General features: G+C 42.7%; 1 non-coding gene across 1 annotated transcript; it reads right to left on the bottom strand.

The window, feature by feature from the left end:
- Positions 1 to 10,483: 10,483 nt before the first annotated feature.
- LOC141421125 (small nucleolar RNA SNORA51) lies at positions 10,484 to 10,615 on the bottom strand. Its single transcript, XR_012445799.1, has one exon. It is a non-coding gene; the product is annotated as a small nucleolar RNA SNORA51 (small nucleolar RNA).
- Positions 10,616 to 15,136: the final 4,521 nt, after the last annotated feature.

Genomic DNA, 15,136 nt, shown 5'->3' with positions numbered 1-15,136 from the left:
TGTACAATTCAATTCTGATACCATCTGTAACTGGAGTTCTAGGCCAGAGGTCTAACTCCAGGTGTTCCACATGTCAAGTTTGTCCACTTGCCCCAACACCAAATAAAGACGGGAAGTGGTGAAGGGTAAAGATAGGTCATTTATTATGTTCATGGAAAGAGGCAAAAGAAGGATTTTAGCTCATCTTTGGGGGTACACATGGGAGCTTTAGGTTTAATTGAAGAAAGAATTGGGGCAGAGGGTGAGAGGTGTGCGTAACTGTTAAACAGTTACAGGTGTGATCCCATGACCAGAGTTGTTCATCATCTCAGAATTGGTCAAGTGGAGCCTGGTCGAGATAAGAAAGTCATTGGTGGCTGGTTTGGGGATGGGGGTGGAGGGCAGTTTCAACTTGTCACAAGATGCATCGATCAGTCCTGTTCTTTCTGGATTCCAAGGTGACTGCTCAGAGCAGAAATAGATATAAAACGGAGGCAGGAATGGTAAGATTTTCATAGTGCTTCTTTTATTAACTCCTGGGCCCAAGTAAGGAGTTAGTGCTTTTTAGCAAAAGCAGTTTGTAAGTACCTGTTAGGTATCTAACACCTCATAGGTTAAACTCAAATCTGTACCTCCTAAACTTTGACTGATGGTCTAAAATTGGGGGTTCCCATGACACACTCCTCAGGTTCTATAATATGCTAGAGTGGCTAAGGAAAATTCAGGGAAACATCTATTCGTGCTTTCCAGTTTATTACAATAAATAAGTGGAAAGAAGCATAGGTCAAGGTATGGGGGAGGGTAGAGCTTCATTTCCTCTTCTGGAGCACCCCACCTCCACCACCAGTCCCCAGTGGCAAGAAACTCTCCAGCCCTATCCTTTTGATGTGCTAAGACAGCTTCATCATGTAGGTGTGACTGATCACATCTTTAGGTATTGGTGATTCAATACAATCTCAATTCCCATTCTCCTCCCCAGAAGTTGGGGGTGAGGAAATAGGAAAGTAGTATAAAGCTGAAAGTTCGCCCCCTTGAATCACAGGGTCAGTTCTCCTGACAGTCACCTCCCTCAGCCTTAGGGTCCTTCCAAAAGTTCCCTCATGAACATAAATGCAGGTGTAATTATCCTTTAGATAACAAAAGGTATTCCTTTCACCTTTATCATTTCAGACCGAAATCAGGGATTAAAAAACCAACTATTACAACAAAAGATGCTCCTGTCATCACTTAAAAAGTTTTAAAGATTTTAGGAGTTCTGTCCAGGAGCCAGGGATGAAGATCAAATACGTAGTTCTCATTATGTCACAATATCACAGCATCCAAAATCAACAAGAAAGAAACAGGTCAAAACTTTGACATCCTTCTTTTAGAAAGTTTCTGTTAACATTAGCCCAGGAAGTTTAAATTTTGTGGTAAAAATCTCAGGATTAAGCAAAAACAGTCTATATCTGAGACACAAATTAATATATAAGCCAGGCTACATAGAAGGAATTAGGAATATCTGGGTCCAAAACAGGCAATCCTTGCTAGAATTGAAATGACTGCAATCATTGAGATATTTCGCCAAAGGCTTCTACAAAAGACAAGAGGCCTATGAATGACCTAATTTCCTATTGAGTACCTATCTTAGGGATGACGAACCAATTGATACTGAATGAAGAGGAAGAGTGCATACTTTTTCTCCAATTAGTTCATAGTCTAATTAGTCTGACTCTGAGGTTGCTTTGGATGTTAGTCTGATCGTGGTCACCATCCACGAGCTCACACAGCATTCATGGTAGAAGCCACCACACTCTGTGCTGGGCCCTCCTCATGTGTCATCATCCCATTTGCTCCTCAGGGCAGCTCTCTGAGGCAGGGGTTACTTCCATTTTCTGTTGTCTATATGAAGACCCTGAGCTCAAAGTCATGCCAGCCTCTGTCCAAAGACTTGCCCTCAGTAAAGGGTAGAGTCAGAATTCAAACCCACAGTTTTGCTTCTTTTTTCATTATTCATCCCCCTCCTCTGTGAGGGCATGTCCTTCAGCAGCCAGTGCATTCTTCCCATAGTTTTGGAGCTTGAACTCAGGACCTTCACCTTGAGCAGCTGCACCAGCCCTATTTTTGTGAAGGGTTTTTCGAGACAGGGTGTCACAGAACTATTTGCCCAGGATGGCTTTGAACCATGATCCTCCTGATCTCTGCTTCCTGAGTAGCTAGGATTATAAGCGTGAGCTACCGGCTCTTTGTTTCCTGTAGCTTTTGAAAGAGGAAAATCTACCAAACAACAACAACAAAAACCCAAGGAACAGTGGCTCTGCACATGTGGCAAAGAAAGCCAACTATCTTTTCATCCTGGTTTCAGGCAGACTTAGGCCCACCATGCAACCAACTTTGATATTTCTAGGCCTGGCCTGATGACACTATGAAGGTGGAACTGCATGCCCTAACTTCATAGTTAGCTGGGGGTAACATGGGAATAAATTGAGTCATGGGCAAAGTCACTGATCATTCACATGAGGAAACTCAAGCACTCTTCATTGGGAGTTAATAGCAGCACTGTTTGCAGAGGTTGGTTTATTGCTAGAAGAAATTTCAGTTTTTGAGGCCAATGACCCTGGTCATTAGTCAATACAGTTGATTTTTCTTGTTTTTGCCTTTTGCTGTCCTGGTGCTTGAAGTCAGAGCCTCAGGCTTGCTAGGCAGGCACTCTACCACTTGGGTAGCTCCTCCAGCCCCAATGGGTTGTTATTATCTGAACTGACCATCACTTCACACCTGAATTCTCTCATTTGTTGAATCATCTCCCTCAAGCACATTTATAGTTTGGTTTTAGTTGTAATGTTCTCTTTGCTAACTCACATCATTAGCCAATTCCTTTTCAACTGCTTCTTTGTGCTTGTTGGTTTTCCCTAACTCCTATCATAGATGAAGGATTCTATCATCCTTCTCTGGAATCTTCCACCTTATTTTTGGTAGCAGCTCTTGGGATGCCAAACAGCAAGAGTGGACCAGAAGGCCGGTTCCTCAGCCAGCTAGGTCCATTTCTGAGTCTCTGTTGTGTGTGTGTCTGCTGTGTTATGGTTCTTGTGAATCTAAGTAACTGGCATTTTAATTATGATTGATATGACTATGCTTTGACAGTACTAACTAACTCCATTTTGAGCTGGCAACACAAGTGGCTGGCTGACAGTTAGCCTGAGAACTGCACACTGATATGCAAATAAGATGGTTAGTGTCCCAGACTTTTCCCTCCAAAACTGGCCTCTTGAAACTGAGCTAATACACCTCCTGGGACTGTAAATACCAATCCCTTCAGACTGCCATTGGACACATCTTGTGTGACTCTACCTTTGCAAACATTCACTCTGAAATAGCGTCTCCCACCAGAGGCTCTGTCTGAACCCACATTTCTTTGGGTGGCATTCTGGCACTAACAGAGTGTCACCTTGAAAGGACTGGATTCCTGACCATTTGGATAATTTCTTCTGTGAACCTGTGGTGTTTGGTGAGTTTCAAGCCCTCAGTGCTTGAGTGACTTTCTTTTACTTATTAATGCCTATATTTTTGTGTATTTATTTTGCTTAATTTTTCTTATTTTGCTTTTATGTGCCTTGAAATAAGCTGATTAGTTCTGGAACTACCTTTATGGCACTTGACTAGTCATTTGCTCAGAGAATAAAAAGTTTGTTGTTCTTGGATAGTTAAAAATCCTTGAGGATAAATTGTCACCAGGTATTAAGGAAGTAGGCTACCTTTGATAGCTCTTCAGTGAGACAGTCTCCCTCCAACCTCTGCCTGCCTCCTACCTACCTTCTATAATAGCAAATACTAGTTATAGTTTTACTTTGTTGAGTGAGTGTATCTGTGGTATTGTGGTGGGTTGAATAGTGTCCCTCTAAAATTCACATTCACCAAAACTTCAGGATGTGAGCTTACTTGGAAATAAGATCTTGCAGATGTAACTAAGGGTAAAGAACTGATCATACTGGATTAGAGTGGGCCTGGAACCCAATGAAAGCACCTTCTAAGAGGTGAAAAAGGACACATAAACACAGAGAAAGGGCTGGGGGTGAGCTCAGTGGCATAGCACTTGTCTAGCATGTACAGGGCCCTGGGTTTGATCCCCAGCACTATCCTACTCCCCTCCCCCCCCCAAAAAAAAAAACACAGAGAAAAAGTTGATGTAGAGATGGGAGCAGATACTGGTGTGGTGCTGCCACAAGTCAAGGGATGCCAGAGCCACCAGAAACTAGAAGAGGCAAGGAGAATCCTTCACTGGTGCTTTCAGAGGGAGCATGGCCCTGAAGCACCTTAATTTCAGAATTCTGGTCTCTGCAACTATGAGAGAATCCATTTATATTGTCTTAGGCTACAAGGTTTGTGATCATTTGTTATGGCATCCCTGGGAAAGTAATGCAGATATGTTTTGTTTTCCTTCCATTTTAGTTTTGTTCTTGTCGTATAAGAACATTTTCTCATGGAATATTATTGAACCATAAAAAGAGAAAAAAATTCTGTCATTTGCAATGACATGGATAAGTCTGGAAAGCATTATGCTAAATGAAATAAGCCACACATAGAAGACAAAGAACGTATGATCTCATTAGTGTGTGGCTTCTAAACAACAAATAAAACTCCTACATGCAGAGCAGAGTGGTGTTGGCTGAGGATTGGAGGGCGGGTGAGGGGCTTTGGCCAAGGGGTTCAGACTTTGTTAGAAGATTAGCAAGTTCTAGGGCTCTAATGTACAGCGTAGTGGCTACAGTTAGAATACTATATTGCTTAGATGGAATTTACAACAAGTAAGGTTTAGGTGTCATCATACACACACACACACACACACACACACACACACACACACACACACACAGTAACTAATTTTGGTAATGGAAGTGTTAATTAAGCAGGAGTCTGCTCAGGTGGGTGGTGGCTTGTCTGAGGAGTCTCCCAGACTCATTTTCTTTATCCCTGTCTTACTTTCCAGGCTCTTCTGCACCCATTCTTAACTCTTTGTTCTCCCACTTGTAGTAAGGCCCTAGTAAGATACCACCTCAGGCTTTTATTAGAGAAGTTGATTAAATGTGCCTGTGACTTACTTTCACAAATGAGAAATAGTTTTCCTCCTGTTTATAAATGATATGTGCATTGTATGTAACAGACTCTGCAAAAAGGAGGCAAGAATTAATATCACCCATAGATAATGTTTTTCTATGTAATATAGACATAAGAATGTACTATGTCATTTTCTAAAAATAATTTTATAATAATTTATAAAATTTATACTTTTTATAAAAATATAGTAATTTGCTTTTGTAACAGACTGGGTTTTGTAATTTTTTTAAAAAAACCTCTTTTTAGCAGCACTGGGATTTGAACTCAGGGCCTCATGCTTACTAGGCAGGCTCTCTTACCACTTGAGTTACTCTGCAGGCCCTAAAAAAAAAAAGCCTCTTATATTGAGTCCATCTTCCTTATAAGCAAATATAGTTCCACATTGCCATCATTATAGGCTGCAGAGTATCCCATAATATGTATGAATCTTGATTTAGGAAAACAATTTACTACTGATAAATGTGTAGGTTATTATCAAATTTTCACTTTTATAAGCAAACTCTGTGTGATAAATTCCTCTTGCCCATATATCTGGGCACATATCAGATTATATAGTGTAAATTTTCCAAAATTTCTGAGTCAAAGAATGGAACTTTTGGAGGGATAGTTTTTGCCAGTTGCTGTCCAGAAAGGACCAGGTACAGTGACTCTCACTTTTTAAAACAACATGTTGTTTCTTTTCACAAACAATATATCCTAATTTTGAATTATGGTAAATATTCCCTGGTTTTCTGAGTAAAACTAATATAACCTTGCTGTTACTGGTATCTACATCTGAAAGGATCTTTTAACATTTTTTTTCATATAGTACTTTGAATTTTTTTTTTTTTTGGAGAGCATTTTTCTTCTCTCCTCTCACATTCTCTCCTGCCTAGTTTCTGTTTGACAGTGCATTGGGGTCACAGTATCTCAGTATTACTTACTACTTTGTGACTTACGAGCACCAGTTAACTATGAACATTGCTGTCCTCACTGTGATGTCTTCTTATAATTCAGTGCTAAGTACATTTTCCTAACTCTCCTGACGCACATCTCTTCAAACCTGCAGGTCCACCAGGATGCATTAGAAAGAAAGAGAATCTAAATCTGTTTTCTATAAAAGTGTCAATATTTGTTAAAACAAATTGCTGGGAGCATCCCCAATGGAGTGCCATCTGTCCTTCCTTGTCTTTGAGGGCCTGCCAGGAAATCCTTTCACAATGGAGAGATGAGTATTTGGAATCCAGCAAGGTGGATTGCAGATCAGAGCTGGCATATGTAAAAAGATCATTTACTGTAAAAAACTGGGAGTACAGGAATGCATTTCATTTTTGAATTAAAGAATAAATTAAAGATTGTTTACTTTACTCAGTATTTCCCATAGGAAGCTTTTAATCAACAGTATCACCTAGGGTTATTTATTTATTTATTTATTTTCGGTACTTGGGATTGAACCCAGGGCCTCATGCCTGCTAGACAAGCGCTCTGCCACTTGAGCCACAGTCCCAGTCCTTTTGCTTTCAAGTTAGGGTCTCACTAACTTTTCCCTGGGCCAGACTTGAACCTTGATCTTCCTACCTCCACCTCCCAAATAGCTGGAATTATAGCCATGTATCACCACACCTAGCAAGAATCACTTAGTTGATTTAAGCACTCAGATCATTAACATCAAGTTTTTCTCTTGTACGGCTTTTTCAGAAGTCAGCAGGTGAGACACAAGTCCTTTCTCACAGTGCCATGATTTCAACCGTGCAGCTTTTGAAGCTTGTAAGTTCACCACTTCTATGTGCGGCAACTCCATTCTGCTGAGGTTTTAGGGTTGAAGCAGAACACACAAAGCCTAGCATGTCAGATATCAGCCCTCAGGCCCATGCTGGTGCCTCATCTGTGTCACTAGTAGCCCTTTTCCTGATAAGGCAAGCGTGTTGCATATCCTGAGTGGGGCCAGTAACCCAACCTGAGCTTCCAGAGGACAGTCTTAGCCACCTGCGTTCCTTCAGAGAAAACTCAGATTCCTTTACAGTAATCCCGAGAGAAATTCTAGGGGTCATCTTGGTCCCATAGGAGTGAAATTCTCCAAGTGTGGCTTTCAGGGCCCAGTCTCCTACCGTGTATTTACTGTTCAGTGAGATGTTCACCACTCAGCGTCTTCAAGCCGTCTGTGTGTTATCCACTCTCCCCTGAAAATGATTACCTTGGGAACTCAAACCATCTGTGGAGTCTGACTCGACAATATTCTTATTCTGAGCACATGCAGTCTAGTGGTGTCATTCCAAGTTTATTTCTAACAGATACTGTTACAAAGGTCCCCTCCTTTGGACCTTCCTTGAATCTCACTGTTTCTGGGAATAAGCAGTCATCCCAGCCCTGCTCAGGTCTCAAGAAAAGCTCCCGCCCCAGTTTTCCCTCCCCACCAGGCTGGAATGGACTAAGAGAGCATAGCTTCTCTCTCTGCCAGGCAGTCAACTGCTCTGCATGTATCTTTGCCCAGTTTAAAAAGATCTAGCCAATCCAGGAGGATCTAAGCCACTATCATGCCAGCCTTCCACAGGTTCATGGGTATCTTACCTGATAGGTTTTTGTATGGGCTAAATTGATTAATTCAATAAATATTTAATAAGCACCTACTGCATGTCCTGCATTGTTCTTTGCAGTATTAAGGTTTGAATTCAGGGCCTCATGCTTGCTAGGCAGGAACTGTACCACTTGAGCCCACTCTACCAAACCCTTCTTGTGTTGGTATTTTTGAGATAGGGTCTCACTTTTGTTTCCTGGGCTGGCCTCGAAACTTTATTTTCCTGATCTCTGCCTCCCGAGGAGCTAGGATTATAGCATGTGAGTCACTGGTGCTGGCTCAGGCATTGTTCTATGAATAAAATAAAGCCCAAGATCTACAGCAATTGCAACCCATGTGGTAGAGACAGACAATAAATAATTTGTCAAGGGATATTAAGTACTAGAAAGAAAAATAAAACATGGTAAAGAATAAAGGGGAGAAATGGGAAGGCATGTGTGCTCCCCTGTGTTATTTAGGGGGTATGGACAAGGAAAGTCTGACTTGAAGGAGGGAGAAAGCCCCACAGTTATCTTAGGGAAAGAGTAGAGTATGCCAGCTAGTACAAAGAGCCATTTCAAAGCCCCTGAGGCAGGAGGCTACCAACTATGTTTGCAGAATACTGGGGAGCTTAGTGTAGAAGGAAGAAGGAAGGGAGAGTGGTAATATGGACCACGTCATAATGGACCATGGAGATTTTTGTTTGGTTTTGTTTTCACAGTGCTGGGGATTGAACCCAGGACCTTGTGCTAAGTAAGTGCTCTACCACTGAGCCACACACCAGTCCTAGGAATTTCTATTTTACTCTTAGTGGGATGGAAAATTATTAGAGAATTCTAAACAAGAAATTAACTCATGCAAAATACAACATACTTGCACAGAGTAAGTACTCCAAAAAAAAAAAAAAAGCTTAGCTTTTATTTTATTTCCTTGATTCCAAAAAAGATCTCCATTCTGCCTTATAAGAACGTTATTTTCTTTTCTAAAACATGTAAAGCAGAACTGAAGCTCCTGATCTTATCATGTTTAGGTCTAGTTTAGCACCCAACATCTATGAGAGGTTTGAATATGAAAATTAAGCCCTCATGTCCAAGACTTTAGGCTCTTTCTATATTCTTCTGCTGCTCAGCAATAATTTAATTTTTTCCTTATGATAGACATTTTCAAACTTAATGCAGAATTAGATACCCAACTCCAAGCAACTATGAATCCCAGACTAGTCGTTTCTTCTGCGTTCCCTCCTTTTTCCTCCCCTTCCTTACTCTGAATTATTTGAAGGCAAATCTTAGACAGAGCTTTGCACTCATGATGCGTCAGTATGTATCTCTAAAAGTAAAAGCTTTTCTTTTCTAAATTACTGCAATACCACTGCCACACCTAAAACTTTGACAAAAATTCATAAATGCCATAAGAATCTGGTTAGTAATCAAATTTCCCTGGTTGTCTCATGAATGCTTTTTAATAATTAGTTGATTTGATCAGAAGCCAAGTATTGCTTTGGTTGATAGGTCTTGTCGATCTTTTAAAATTCACTATTCACTCCCTTTTTTTTTTTCTCGTCACTTATTTGTTAAAAGAAATTGATGGTTTATTTGTTCCTTAGATGTCCCTCATTTTGGATTTTTTTTTTTTCAGTATTATTAGGGTTTGAACTCAGAGCCTCACTCTTGCTAGGCAGGTACTCTACCATTTGAGCCACACCTCCAGCCCTTTTTGTTTTAGTTATCTTGTATATATGGTTTCACATTTTACCCAGGCAGCCTAAACCTGATCCTGCTATTGTATGTCTCCAGCATAGATGACAGGTGTGCGCCACCACACCCAACTTTATTTGTTGAAATGGGATCTCCTGGCCTCGAATTACCATTATCCCAATCCCCGCCTCCCTCGGGAGTACCTGTGCTCAGAGGCATGAGCCACTGTGCCTGATCTTTTTATTTTGTTTTTTTGAGGCAGGGACTTACTACATAGGCCAGTCTGGTCTCAGACTCAGGATCTTCCTGCCTCAGCCTCTTAAATGCTGGAATTACAGGTATAAAACACCATGCCCACCTGTTCGTTTTGGATTTTGCTGAATGCATCCCAGTGGAATTGTTGGATGTGTTCCACTTCTCCCTATTTTTCCTATAGACGGTAGTTAGGTCTAGGAACATGAGCAGTGGGAGTTTTTGGCAAGATTATCTCATAGGAGGCACTGGGAACTTCTTGTTCTGAGATACTAGGATTGATGGATGTGTTCATTTGACAAACTGGACCCATCCATGATTAAGTTACCTGTGGTCCTTGTCATCCAAGTGTTTCAGCAGTTAATAGGCAAGTATTGGAATCCACTGGGATTCCAACAGCATGCTTTTCATAGGGGTCCAGATGGTCTGAACATTTTCTTTCCAGGCAATGTTTAATCAGCACTGTTCTACACAAATGAGTTCATGCAACAACCCGATGAGAAAAAATAGGGGGTAGAAGAGGGATTGGTGAACCAAACGTTAGGGAAAAACTGCCAGTGATCCCACTCACATGCCAGGACCCCAGAAGCTCTGCAATGAAGAAGCCACTCTTCTCTGTGTCTTTGTTTATTTTCTTTTTGGTGGTGCTGGAGTTTGAATTCAGGGCCTCTTGTTTGCTAGGCAGGCACTCTACCACTTGAGCCATTCTGCCAGCCTTTTTTTTTATGTTGGATATTTTCAAGATAGGGACTCTGGAACTATCTGTCCAGGCTGGCTTTGAACCTAACCTCCTAATCTCTGTCTCCTGAGTAGCTGGGATTAGGCGTGAGCCACTGACACCCACTCCTTCTCTGTGTCTTCCAAGTTCATTTGGCTGCAGACGTTTTTTTCTTTATAATTCTTCTTCTTCTACTTTTTTTTTTTCCCTTCTCTATGTCTCCCCATTCACAATACAGACCAGGCACAGGGCCTGGACTGAGGTGTATATGGGATAGGTTTACTTTGCCTCCTCTTTCTATACAGTCAGTGTAAGAACACAGACTGTGGTAAGCACCAGGAGGCCTTCTTTATAATTCTTCTAACTATCCATTTGCTTTGGCAAATATGATTTTACTGTCTTGGTTATTTAAAATCATACCACTTGTTAATATTCATGTGTGTTTCTTAGCTGTTCAGAACCAACCTGACAACCTTCTGAAGCCTATGTTCACTTAGCAGCTGGAAACTGACTGCATTCTTAGAAAATCCCCAGTCTGGTTGCCAAAATTGGCACAATTTCTGGCAAAGCTTCACCTGGAAACTCTGAATTGAGAGTATGTCCTCAGGAATGAACACTCGACCCAAAGAAGAAAATATGTTTCTCTTATCCCCTCAGCCGTACTGTGTTTGATGGAAGCCTGTGATAAACCTTCAAGAAACACCTTGGCCAGGTCTTGGAGAAAGTCAATGCTGGTTCCATTATTCTCTCTCTCTCCTTTGCTGTGTTCCTCTATCTCCAAACCGTGTCTCCAGGGTCATTTCTCTTCTCGTTTCCCTGGGTCACACTGCTGCCGGCCCTGTCTCCTACCTGCACAGTCCGAGATGATTAGATGATCACAGAAATGAGGTCACAATGAGCCGACATTGGTGGCTTATGCCTATAATCCTAACTATTGAGAGGCTGAGATTGGGAGGATCTTGGTTTCAGGCCAGCTCACACAATAGTTCTCAAGACCCCATCTCAATTAATAGCTGGATGTGGTGTCACTTACCTGTCATCCCAGTGATGGGGGAGATTGTAAAATAGGAGAATGTACAGTCCAAATGGGCCTGGGCAAAAATCAAGACCTCATGTCCAAAATAACAGAGCAAAAGAACTGGTAGAGTGTCCTAAGCAGTAGAGCACCTGCCTATAGGGTGTAAAGCCCTGAATTCAAACACTAGTATCACAGAAAAATAAAAATAAAATGAGATCATGATGGACAGGGTGGATTTCCTGATTGTCTTTCCAAGGTCAGGGCTCCCTTTCCAGGCCTTTAGGAAGAAGTGCCCACTTGAATTGCATTTTACTTATCAGCTTACTTTCATGTCATGGTCACCTGCTCCACTGTGCAGAGGTGGAGGATAACCCCTGCCTTAGTGGGATGTTCAACCAATTATAATGGTCATCATCTGGGTGGGCTCAAGAAGGAAGCTGAGGCGGGGAAGGGCGGAAGAGAGTCCAAAGAATTGGGCGGAAGGATCGCAAGCAGTCCGGTGTGAGGGTAAGTGGAGACCCTGGGCTACCTCTCCATTTTGAGATCCAGTGTGTTATATCCAGGACGGCCACATAGAGGTACACAAAGTCAGCAAAAGGACTGGGGAGAGGTTTGCTTTAAATAGGACCCCAGCCATTAGCTGAGGACACAGAGTTAGCATCAAACCCAGGGGAAGGAGCCTGATAAGAGCTGGGCTGGGTGCCAGGATCCTAGCAGCCTTGGTCCTGATGGCTCAGCAACCAGTGAGGGCTGCATATGCATTGAGGAGGCTTCACTGGCTAAAAGAGTAAGACCTGAACATCAACTCACACAACCTAATAGCCAACGTTCTAGGATAAGTGGGAATTAAGAGTTGAAACCACGATTACATGGTTAACAGCTTAGATGGTGAGACCAGACTTCCAGGGTTCAAATCCTAGCTCTTCTGCTCACTAGCTGCTTGACCTTTGACACATTGCTCTGCCTCAGTGAGTCCGGGTCTCCCCATCTGTAAAATGGGTATAAAAGTAATGCCTCCCTCCTAGGTTGGTATGAGGATTAGAGTTAAGATACATAAAAGCACTAAGAGCAGTATCTGGCCAAGCTGAGGTACCCAGTGTTATCTGGTACCATGAAATTGTGGCCTTAGAGGGCAGACCAGTGATTTTTGTCTGGCAGGCTCCAGGAAGAAGGGCTAGAACTTCAGTAAGGCCTCTGAGTGCTGAGTGTGAGTCCTATAAGCAGGGGGGGATAAGGTGTGTGCTCCAGGGCAGCTGGATAGGAACAAAGGGGGCATGGGGTGGAAATGGACATAGCTGGCTGGAGACACAGGGAGCCCGACTTATTTTCACACAGACCTATCTGTTTGGGAACAAGGAGGCTCAATCTCCCATTCCCAGTAGGCCTAATTTATGATTTGCTGCTGTGTCCCAGGTAAAAAGGGTGACATCAGACCTGCATCTGAGTCCCTAGGTTCCCTGATTTCCCCCTTCTGGCCTCCTTTCTAGTGATTGCATGAGTCTCTCATCCTGTTCTTTTCAGACCAGTCACAAAAGCAACTTAGGACCAGGTCCTAATGCTCTTTTTCTGATCACTTCGCTTGTTCTTTCTTTCTCTTTCTGCACAAGATTTGGCTCATTCTGGAAGGAAGGAAAACACGCCCTAGAATCATTGAACACATGTTTCACTTTTCCTTTTTTTCCCCAGCAGCACTAGGGTTTGAACTCAGGGCCTTCTGCTTGTTAGACAGGCATACTTACCACTGAGACACTCTGCCAACTCTTTCACTTTTCTTGGTAATAAATAGTTTGATGAAAGTAGGCTGGGGAACACCGTGGAACTGCTAGACAAGTAGAGCCGGATGTCCAGAAGTCCTGGGGGGTCAGCAGCCTCTGTGCCATCCAGCTGCCTGGCCTGTCTGTGCAAGGGGCCCTGTGTGGTCACTGCCCCACTTCCCAGGGGAGGAAACTGCCCTCTGTTCCTGCCCCTCCCCAGCTGCCCAGCAAAGTGCTGCGGCCCCGCTCCTCTCCCCATAATGATTTGAACATCTAGTTGGTCTCATGTCACTGACTAATGCCAAGCCAAGTGACAGATTTTAACACCCTTTTACCCCTCCTCCTTATCCTGTTCTCTCTCGTTTTTGTTTTGGAAGGCTCTGGTTCTTTCTTTGGCTTCAGAAATATAATTTTTGTTTTGTTTTCTTTTAAGTCAGCTTTTTACTATGTATCCCAGACTGGCCTTGAACTCATGATCCTTCTGCCTCAGCTTCCTGAGTGCTGGGATTGTAAGCACAGTCACCATGCTCAGTTTACTTGTGGTTTTTGTTTAGAAATACTTGAAGAATATCAATGCAGCCACCTTCCTCTCCATCTGTGGCAATGCCTCCACTACTTTCTGCTTGGAACATTCTGTTCTCTCCTGACTCTTCTTGCTTGCCTTTGGGATATCCTTTTCATGTCATTCCTGAGCTCTGTGCTTCTGTCCCAAAGCATCCTGGACACTGTACATCTAGTTCTTCGCTCCTCTTACCTCTGATTATGTCCCTTTGTTTTCTCTGTGCCATTTTTGGGAGCGATCAGACCATTGTCATATGGATCCCAGCCCTTGGCTCAGACATTTCTGTTGTGAGGTCACAGAGTAGATTAGTGTGTTAATGGCAAACCCATGGGCGTCTAGAAGCTTTGATTTTTCTAATATACTGCCTTTTCTTTCTCTAATCAGCCACTTCAGTTGCCGTGTTAATCTGAGAGCTGCCCCTCCAAATCATAATGACTATTAAGCTTATCACTATGTGCCTATTAAAGTAGGTGCATGCCTGCTACTGCCCACTTCAAAAGCATAGAATGTAAAAGTTCTTATTGCTTGTTGCTAAGTTCCTTCCTTATGAACGTGAGCCAGCACATCATTTCCCAACTCAGAGATGGTGCTTGGAGAAAGAGAAAGAGAAAGGCCGCAAGAGGCTACAAGGCCACACAGAACCTGTCTCTCTTTCATGATGGTCTCCAGACATGGTCTCAGGACCACATCTAGGTACTGCCTCACACATAAGTTTTGAAGGGAAAAGCGATTTCAGCACAGAAAGAAGTTGACTCATAAGAACAAAAAAACAACTTCAAACAGGCCATCAATTTTGTATGAAGCAACCAGTTCAGTTTATGGGTAGCTAGCTGCTCTTGAGTTGGAAAACACCAGTGTCTGATGGAAGGAAGAAGCATTCCTGAGCCCACTGCTCACAGCTGCACAATTCAGATGTTACCAGGCGGTTACCTCATTCCTGTACCGTGTCTGACTTAGCATCCATGAAAGAACTGAACCAAGATTGAAAAGGGTGCCAGTGCCGGCAGCTAAAAAGAAAATGTCACAGGATACTATGTTAGTCACTGTTCATCACTGTGGCAAAATACTTGACATAAACAGCATCAGAAGAGGAAAGAGTTTTTAGCACATAGTTTTAGAGCTTCTAGATCATGGTCACTTGACACTACTGCTGTGGGTCTGTGGTGAGACAGAATGTCATGGCAGGAATGGTGGCCAGGAAGCAGCAAAGGAAGAAGGGATTGGGGACAAGACATACCTTTCAAGGCTAGGCCCCCAGTGACCTACCATCTCCATCTAGGTCCCATCTCCAAATGGCTCATTCAGCTCAGTGCTGAACACATCTGAACGCGTCAGTATTGAACACATCTAGGACCTCACAGGCTCCTAGTCTATGGGTGATGTTCAACTCCAAGTGTATAAAGCATTCTGTGAGTCCAACAGATGAGATGAGGTTAACACCCTTGTGATCAAATCACCTCTCAACAGTGAAGACAACTGGACACCAAGCCTTCAACACATGAGCCTTTTGGGAGGACGCTTTGTAGTAGATA

The sequence above is a fragment of the Castor canadensis genome, chromosome 2 (genome assembly GCF_047511655.1).
Source record: "Castor canadensis chromosome 2, mCasCan1.hap1v2, whole genome shotgun sequence".
Lineage (NCBI taxonomy): Eukaryota > Metazoa > Chordata > Mammalia > Rodentia > Castoridae > Castor > Castor canadensis.
The sequence above is the reverse complement of the archived record's forward strand: the minus strand, read 5'-3'. Positions and strand labels throughout refer to the sequence as shown.